Consider the following 10,796-nt stretch of genomic DNA (forward strand, 5'->3'; position numbering starts at 1 on the left):
CCTTTTTACGCAAATATTACGTAATTATGAATCATGTAGTATGTCTGCATAATTATAATTACACATTTACGAAATATGATCATCCCATAAGAAAATCGAAAAACTAACAAGGAATTAATTCAAATAATTGTTTAAAAGAATATGTCTTAGCTAGATCTTTTGCAGATGAATGCACTTCCACGACCCATATATAAGAACGTTGTATTTTTATGTTAAATGAATAGAAAACATGATTTTAAATATGAATATCAATACACACACATACAAAAAAAATTCTGACAGTATATTTTATTTATTACTATATTAATACATACAGGAATAATCAATTCATGCAATTATCAGTGCAGGAAGATTTGAATTAAGCTACAGTGTCACGTGTTACTTCATTTGCTAAGACGTTATCCCCGGACGTACTAGTTGCTACGAGAATTAAGGGAAATTTAACATCTATGAATGTCAAATGTCATCATTACAGTATAGAAGTCAAGAGTGTTAAAACGAGCACATAACGTTTTTTTTTTATTTCTCTGACAGCTATCAATTTTAAAAATCTAAAAGGAGTTTATAATTATGAATTTTAATAATTATTTACAGATACCAGTGTATTATGGTTTCCCAACCTTCATGCAGGAAGTAACTGTTACTACTGGTAAGGAGATTCGAACCCAGCTACAAATTTACACTTGTCTCAATTTGATAAAACGTTACATCCAGGTAACTTTTAATTGCTACGAGAATTAATAGAAATTTAATATATATAAATGCCAAATGGGCGCACAAAGATAAAGCAAAGATTTTTTGTAATTAGTAGAAATCCTGAAAATTGTATAACATTAGTAAATTACCTGTATATATATATATATATATATATATATATATATATATATATATATATATATATATATGCATATAACAAATAAATTACAATAGCGTATATTCCAAATACCAATATGTTTACCATCTTACAATTTATTATGTTAAGTACGTTCACATGCATATTTCTTAATTGCGCCTCTTTAGTAGCGCAATATAATTTATTTAATTATTATATCAATCAATGTGCCTATGAAACAGATGCTTTCAAGAATTATGCATGCCAACGTACTTAAAAGAAAAAACTGTAAGATGGTCAACATAAGCCCGTAAGTAAACTAAATTTCCACTACTAACGATTACTACGATATTTTCCCACTGACTACTGTACACTAAATAACACTTATTCTCGAGTGGCCTCCGGGCCTTTGTAAGTGCTGATTTATTTTGTAAAATATAAAATTCTGAAGTTTGTCATTTATTTCTTATGTCCTCTGTAATAACATTGGGTTTCATGAATTAAAGTATTGGTAAAAATAAAAGATGAAATAAAATTGAAAACCAAAACGTATTTCCACAAATATATGCGTGTGTGTATGCGTGTATGTGTGTGTATGTGTATGTGGGTGGGTGGGTGGGTGTGTACTATTAATATTTGTAATTATTCTTATAACTACGGACATAAATATTTAATGCTTTTGCAATCATCTTTGACTTAATTTTTAAGGATATTACTTCCAGATCATCATTATCTATCTCGAGAACTAAGGGAAATTTAACATGTATAATATTAGGTTGAAATATCTAGTACAATAGTTGGTATACATCCGCTGCCTTCGCTCATTATGTGTATGGGTACAAATGGATTTCGTAGCATATGCATATTTCATTCTGCAATACATTCGATATTCAACCGGTCCCGAGACTTATGACCTACTACTTTCCTGAACGTCGAATACCGTACTCAGCTGAACCGCCTTGTAACAAGGACGAATTTTCATGTCATTGCATCGCTTCCAAATTTGAAGCGACCACACAAATCGGAAATAGAAAGTTTCACGAATATTATTTTCTCACTAAGCATAACCCGGGGCAACTTAAATGGAGCGCGTTTATTGACGCCACGGGATTGCCTTCCGGATAAATCTAATTTCTTTGAAATACGTATTTTCACTTGATCTGTCAACAATTTTATCGAAAGCCTTTTGCACAATAACCATATTCAGTAAATAACTCAGTATATTTCCAAGGATGCGATATGCACAGTTCTGCTTAGAAGTGTTATAACTAGATCCACAACCTTTTATTTATGCTGATGCTTTTATTCCAAGCTAAAATTTGCGTAAATTGAACAATTTAAAGATATGCTCAATTTATAGACAGAGCAAAAATCATATAAAATTCACAAAATATTGTACTATATTTAATAAGGAAGTTTTGTTAGTTTAGAAAAATAAAATCTTGCTCGTTATATCGTTGCGTTATATATTAGCTGGGGCCGATCGTCCAATGTGTATATCAGTTTATGTAATTTCTAAAAATAAATTGTTGTGATCGTCGCGATATATACACTTGGCAGCGAAATAAAATACACACAGTCGGTTATAAAATAATATTTCTATTTAAGTCAACCTTTTCGATTTCAGAATGACAGTTATGATATCAAAGGAGGCGCGAGTGGTGGGGTGTCTGTGTGCTTTACAGTGAAGAAAAATGTCGCCGCTCTCTGTTCTTCCGTTGTCTTCCCCTCTATTTTATTCCCACAGATGACGTCAACACATTCCACCACGCATTGTCTTGAAATGTCGGCCAGTCTAGCTTTTCTAATTTCCGGGAAATCTAAGTCATTCCTAATGGCACCTTTATCCAGGATATAACCGACTTTATTTTGAAATCTTTCCCGGGGTACCGGCCAAATATTCAACAGTTGTAGAAAAATAGTACTGTATTTGGAAGCATCTTTTCTTTGAAACTCTAATCATACATATAACTCCTCAGTACTCTAGCGCTTTGCAGTACCTATTTACTATGCCTCCCCACGGGACAGAGTTAGACACCAAGGTCGTTTTTTAACGTGGAGAAAAGGTACAAAAATAAAAACTGTCTCAGTCGTGAAGGATTTCTCCTCCACCGAAAGAGAACAAGAAATAGAAGTGCAGCATCTGAAGAACAGATGGTATTTATTTGCTCTTGACCAAAAGGCTAAGGGTTGTAAAAATTTGCATTTATACAAGCGTTTCATTTCATCAAAAGAATTCATCAGATTAACAGTTAGCCTGGTAAATATTTTAGTAGAAAGAACGAAACGTTTGTGTAGCTTGCTCTAAGTATTTATTTTGACACTATCACATACACAGACACTAATTCTTACCAAGTTGCATAATGTTATGATTTGTTCTTAAAACGAATCCGGTTTTTCATTGCAAAACAACACTTAACCGTCTATTTTATTAGTTTATTTTAGACAAAATCGTGATTTTATGATTAAAAAAAACGCACGTTTCATTATATTTATTAAAAATAAATAAATACGCTTAGCAATTTGGGGGTTTATGTGTAGATATTCATATAACATCTTTTTTCTTCCATTTATGTAGAAAGAAAATACAACTTTCTTATATATGGGTCATGGAATTGCATTCATCTGCTAAACAACTAGCTAATTAGCAGAATCTTTTAAACATTCATTTTAATTAATTAGCTATTAGTTTTTACAGTTTTCTTATGAGATGATCATCTTTAGTTAACTATTACGTGTAATTATATTCCTGCATATATTCTGCATGATTTATACTTGCGTAATATTTGCGTAAAAAGATGATCGTAAATATAAATCTTTTTCTCTGTCTCTCTTTCTCTCTCTGTCTCTCTTTCTCTCTCTCTCTCTCTCTCTCTATATATATATATATATATATATATATATATATGTGTGTGTGTGTGTGTGTGTGTGTGTGTGTGTTTAGAAACTTGCCTACACAATCCTCTGTCAGTGTTTAGGCTACGGATGAGACACTTAATATATAGGGTATTCGAACCATACTAAACTTTATATTTGTGTTTGGTTTGAGAAAATCGGCACAAAAGTGTGAAAATTTAAAAAAAAATAAATTAAGAAATGGACTTTTAGGTGAGGGTTGAACGACGACATTAGGAATATGTTTGCGTATTGTAATAACGGTTAGGTCATGTTTTTTTTTTGCCTTGCAGCAAATATGTCTTCGTAGGTCGGGTATTAACGTCAGAGGAAAAAGTAAATCGTAAGCTAAACGTTTTGGTTACAATTCTCGGTGGTGGCTCAGGAGATATTTTTGAAAAAAAAATCTGTTTAAATCATAACCATATATTGGGTGCTCTATAATATAATAACAAATACGATATCTGCATTATTCAAAATATCATATTTAAGCGTATATTACGACCGGACAATGCCAGGCGGCCTGCTAGTCATAAAATAAAGTTAGTCTTTTATGAAAAGAAAAAAAAAAGAAAAAGATTGATATAAATGTAATAATGTCCTTAGCAGCTAAAAACTATAAACTGATTATTAAAATTTTGATTATCGACAGTCTGATTATTTGACAGACTTCTTTTGCTATGACTTCAGATATATGACGTTATTTTACAGTGACAAAAACTCGAACATATATTTATAACGGCTGAGGTATAACTCGATTATATTAGCAAATATAACTCAGCTATTTCAGATAAAATATATCAATATTAGGATTCGAACCAGGGTTTGCTGATTGCGTAAATTGCGACAAAATCCATTTCACAACACATGCGCCATCTTGCAGTTTTCTGATCAAGACGATCTTGTTAATCGTGACAAACTTTAAATGTTTAGCGGAAAACAATTGTCTTGAAATTTTTACGTCTGAAATCAAGAATAACAGTGATAAGCCCACATCCAATCAAAAGGATGAAGAAATAAGTAAAAAGAGAAATATACAAAATAAGATAAAAATGTTAAAAAAAAAAACTGGAAGGAAATCAATTGGATCTTAATTAAATTACTAATTAAAATGGCTAATCAATAACCAGACCGATAATTGAATTTAATGAGCTGAGAAAAGAAGAACGGATTTTCGTTGCGGAGTTGTTTTCGAATCAAAACACCAGGTGTCGCTGGCTCAACGCGGGAAAATATCAAGAACCAGAAACAGAAAAAAAAAACAAACAAATATAAAATCAAAAGATATCTATTGTGATAAAGTGTACATTGAAATTCAACCAATCTAAACAGTATAGTTTTTTTTATAGCTTTGTAATTTTTTTCTAGTCTTTTTATAATTTTTAAAATATTTTTTATAGTTTTTTTTATAGTTTTTTATAGTTTTTTTTCACAATTCATTATTTGACCTTACTTTTATCTTATCTAATATGATGGCATTCGCGGCTATTTAATTTAAGGAATTGTCGAACAATAAGAGTGCGTTATCTATATATATAAAGGCGAAAATGTGTATGTATGTATGTATGTTCGCTTTTTGTGTATGTCCGCAAAAGGCCTTTTTCCGGGAAGCTATCGGTCAGATCACTCCTTCTTAAACATTTTTATATGCTGTCTAAATGATAATTTATGAGAGTTAAGAACGGGGGTCGCATGCCTATTTAATTTGCCCGACTTTGTAAAGCTAAATATTCTACATTTTTGGATCGCCGTGTGTGAGTTCGGCTTTTTCGTATAAAAGCAAAACATTCGGAACTTAAGACACCGATCCCGGCACGATCGCCGGGAACGTCCAAAAGCAATCAGCTTTGATCAATGCGAAGTTTCTCTTTATATCGGACAATTGCTATTCAATTTGGACAATCCTCTTTTCATGGAGAGCTGGTTTCCGCCCAACATCTTGGGGAGAAAACTGCCCCGCAGTAAATAAAATACTGCTCGCAGTGAAATTTGACCCCATTAAGTAGGGCACCTGCCAATTCTTAATACTTAAATAAATTCAAACATCTTTCCCTTACTCTTTCTTGCTGGCCGATCTGTTAACGTTGCACATTTTTTTTGACACATTATTTTCCAACTTCGCTTCAAGGCTTCGGGCTCGATCCTTTCTACTTACCTACCAACACTTTTTTTAAACTCCCGCCCCCGACACAAATCCCCGGGCAATGTCGCTTATTCTTTTGTTTTGATTTACCCAAAACCACACACACCTCAAAACACCCGAGCAACGCCGAGTACCACCCTCTAGTCTTTATATAAAGACTGAGATGTATTCCATGTTACTGCTCCAAGACTTTCACAGCAAACACTCTTCTATCTACAACCATTATTAAAAAAAAACATCCACTCTCCATCTAGTCCTTAATCTAAACAAACGCTATATGAACAAATCTTCTTTTATAAATCACTGGAACTGTCCCACGCACTACAAAATAGTCATCTTCAAATCCAACGTACACACGTTCTTGTTGACCCGCCTCTTAAATAATTAAATTACATCTACCACTAACAATCACTAGGCTGTGGTTTCACTGACCACCTTACACCTATATACACTCATCTTCGAGTTGCCTCCGGGCCTTGACATGTGGTGAATCCCTTGTAAAACAAGATTAGCTTCTAAATCGTTGGTGCACCTGCTACTAATCTTTCAATCCTGGACAAATGGATAGTACCAGTCAAGGATCCGTCACTTGACACTCAGCCCAACAGGTGAGGGGCCGGAGACCGGCCCAGCACCTGTTGGACTGAGGTACACCGCCTGGGTAATACCTAGGAGGTCCACCCTCCCAGGCCTTGCCACCGGGCTTTCCGGTGGGGCAAGTTTATTGCTTGTTGCCTGAGGCGCCCCGACCGGGGAATGCCGACGGGGTTACTCAGGCAATTTTTAAAATTGCAGGAGTGCCCCTCCTTTAGGGGAGCCTGCTGGGTTACCACTTTCCGGCCTTGTGCCACATTTTGCTGAGTGGACAGCAAATAAATATAATCCTGGACAGGGTTCAAAACAGAGGCGTCATACTAATGAGTCCGGAACTGTCATCCAAGCTTAAATTACCGTCTCATCGACGAAATGTTGCATCTGTCCACCTGTTTTACAAGTATTTTAATCGTGGATTCTCTGGCGAACTACAAGCTCGACGTAAATACACCTGACAAATTCCCAACCATAAACAGTAGATATCAATAGAGGTAAGACACCTTCTACTCTAATTGTTTCTTCCTCGGAACTGCTAGAGTCTGGAACTCCCTTCCGGGTTACTGTTCTCCCAACTGTACTGACATGCAGAAGTTCAAATGTAATATGAATAGACATCTTTCTGTTCGATTCATACATAATATCCTTGCAACTAATCTCCCCGATAATAGCCCCTACATCAAAGTGGCACTGTGCCTTGTTTGGGGTGAAAATGGAGGGAAAAGCATTTAACATCACGCCTTGGAAACCTGGGCGTGTCATGTACGAATTGAGTTCGATCTTCATAAAAAAAACACCTTTATCAAATTCACATTTGGGTCAAAGTTTTTATAAAAAAAATGGAAAATTAACTAAAATTAGCTGCGAAATTAATTTACAGTTATGGATTTTGGAACACAACGTATAGATTTGTAATTTAGATAATATTTAATTTCTCTGGTACACATAGGGAACAGCACGAGAATGAATTATGGTCAGATTAATATACCTCTGATGTTTTTGAGGTTTTACAGTATATATATATATATATATATATATATATATATATATATATATATATATATATATATATATATATATATATATAAGATATCAATTAATAAAATATACTCCAGATTATTCTTTCATCGTAGTATTATAAATGTATTCGAAGCTTCGTATAGACACACTTCAAACATTTCAAATTTCTAAAAAGATTCATCCCTATAAGTTGAATATTAATTAAGCTAATCTTTCATGATATTTTATTCTTTCACATTATTTCTTCAGCTGAAAACTTTAATTTTACACATATTCATGTAATAAATTTTAATATATATATATATATATATATATATATATATATATATATATATTCATATATATATATATAGTTCAAGCGCAGGCACTTTATATATATATATCACTTTATACATATATATATATATATATATATATATATATATATATATATACACACACACACACACACACACATATATATATATATATATATATATATATATATATATATATATATATATATATACTAGACTAGACTAGACTACCCGTGACCCGTTGGGTCAGTATGTTATATTAGCTATGGAATTCATGTATGGGCGTGACACTTGTGACGTAAAGAAAATAGTTAATTTTTTACATAATAGAAACATTTCTATGAAAGTATATTGAAATGAAAAAAGAATATAGATAGATTTCTATGGGTCGTTCTATTTATTATAATTGATTTTTTTTGAAAAAAAAAATTACATTTACTGAATTATAAGTGGTTGGCCATACTTATAGGTAAATGTGCACTGAACAGATACCATAATACTTATTATAGTTACATTCAAATTTTTATATTTCTGCTATTTTTACATCGCTCATTTCTGTATTACGTTTAAGTTATTTTAAACCCCACTCTTCCCATGTTAAATAATAATTTCGAAAAAATAGCGTTAATATTTCAGTGCGCAGGTTATGCCCGCATGCGCAACCGGACGTCGTAAACTGAAAGTGGGTTACATACATCGTTACAAGCTCATTTGCGTTTTATAACTATATCTATATATATATATATATATACATATATATATATACATGCACACACACATACACACACACACACATATATATATATATTCATATATATATATCCCATTCCAGTAGTAATCTTATAATTACTGATTACGGACAACGCCGATTAAAAAAAATGTTAACGTTAATTCTAATTTCCATACCCCTACTTCAAAACAGTACGAAGATAATACTGTTTATTATTATTATTACTATTATTATTATTATTATTATTATTATTATTATTATTATTATTATTATTGTTATTGTTATTATTGTTATTGTTATTGTTATTGTTATTATTATTATTATTATTGTTGTTGTTATTATTATTGTTATTATAATTATTATCATCATTATTATTATATTATTTATTATTGTTGTTGGAGTATTAACACAAGCCATAATCAAAGATTACTCTTTGAGAATAATTTGGGCTGTTCCGGGAATCTGTGTGACAACAAGTCTCCCCAGACTTTCAGTACTCTCACTACTTTCGATAAACTTTGCAAATGAATTTGCGTTATCGCAGCAGCTTCTTACCATTGATATCTCGTTGGCAGTTACCATGGGGTTTCCCTTGGTTTTGGGTTGCAATAAGCATCTCCAAAGTCCAACTCCTCTTTGCACTCAGCCAGCAGAAGTCTGGCTAGTGCTTTCTCTCTTCGGTCTTTCCACCTCCTTGACCCTCAATATTTGCTGTGGCGCCCATTTATGGTACACACGCACAGGATTGTTCACACAGACTACAGTCAAAGAATTATCTTTGAGAGCAACATGTGGCGTTCTCTAGAGTGTGAGTGAGAACAAGCCTCCCCAGATTTTTAATCCTCACAATCTCTTCCAATGACGTTTGCAAATTGGTTTACGTTATCATAATAGCCGTTTACCATTAATTTCTCGTTGGAAGCGATCATTAGTCTTCAATGAAATTTGCATGGCAATAAACCTACACAAATCCCAGTCCTCTTCGTAATCATCCAGTGTTTAATCATTGCTTTGTCTCCTCTGTCTTTACATCTACCTTAACTCTCATCAGTTATTTGGTGTAGCGCCAGTTTATAGTGACACTACAAAAATTTGAGGGGTGGGGGAAACAGAAGCCCGAGGCTAAACTTACAATAATACAGTTTCAGTTTTCATTGTGCCATGTGGTGTTTCTTTGTATTTTACAACCGTAGCAGTTTTTATATGTCAAGCTTGCGCCTGTAGCTCATATGTGTTAGTCATCATTGGTTACTCTACACGCAATAACCCTTATCCCTGAGTGGCTTCCGAGCCTTGATAAGTGGTGACTCAATGTAAAAAAAAACTCCATTGAAAGTTAGTATTCTGTTATAGTAATCTATGTTTTTGGATATTATGTTTCTGAATTTTTGAGATGAGGATTAGTTATTCGTATTATTTGGATTACTGTTTTTATATTGAGTTTACTTTTCACAAATTTTCGGTCGATGTAACCTCTGACCTTCTCCGTGTGTATCTTGTGCATCTCGGAAATGTTTATGCCGAACTCGGGAATTATGACGGAATTTAGAACAAAACTCCTTATTTACTTCACGGTATAGCAATCTCTAGTTCCGTCAGCCATGACTGGATAGAGGTCATAAGTAATTTGCAATTGTATTTTTCGGTTGTCCACACTAAGAATCTAACCTTTAACGTTCAGGAGAATATCACTTTTACAATTGCTTTTTCCAAATACTCTAACAACTGCCTCACGGATTCTTGAAGGATGAAGGTGCAATTCTCAGTGTGGGCTATGAAAAAATACAATTGCAAATTATTTAGGTTACATTTTAAAAAAAGTTTTACTGGGACATCGTGCCTTAGTAGATTACCCGTTCATAGATTAAATAAAAGATTAGTTTTATATATTTATTTTTTTCTTTTTTAATACGAGTTACTGACCTATCCTACAATGATGAACGAAAATTATGCCTACTTTATTCATTATATTGGAAACAACCCAGATTCCTAATACAGGGCATAGTAAGTTCCCAGCTGCCACTGCCATTGCTCCCAAGTCCACTCTGACCCTGACTGGTAGTACCTGTTAGGGACCCAACTATGAGTTAAATAGAAACCGACTAAAAGAATAAAAACAAATATATTCTATTAAAAACTTCAAAATCACTGGATTCAGCATTAAATAACCTGAAAAGGGTTTATATGCCGTAAAACAAAAACAACCAACCGACCAACCTTATATAGGGTCGCCCACTTAAAAGTTTCCTAATCTCTTTAATCTTTCTCTTAACGACTAATTAACACCAC

This window comes from Euprymna scolopes, chromosome 13 (genome assembly GCF_053919585.1).
Source record: "Euprymna scolopes isolate OS-2025 chromosome 13, ASM5391958v1, whole genome shotgun sequence".
In the NCBI taxonomy this organism is placed as follows: Eukaryota; Metazoa; Mollusca; class Cephalopoda; order Sepiida; family Sepiolidae; genus Euprymna; species Euprymna scolopes.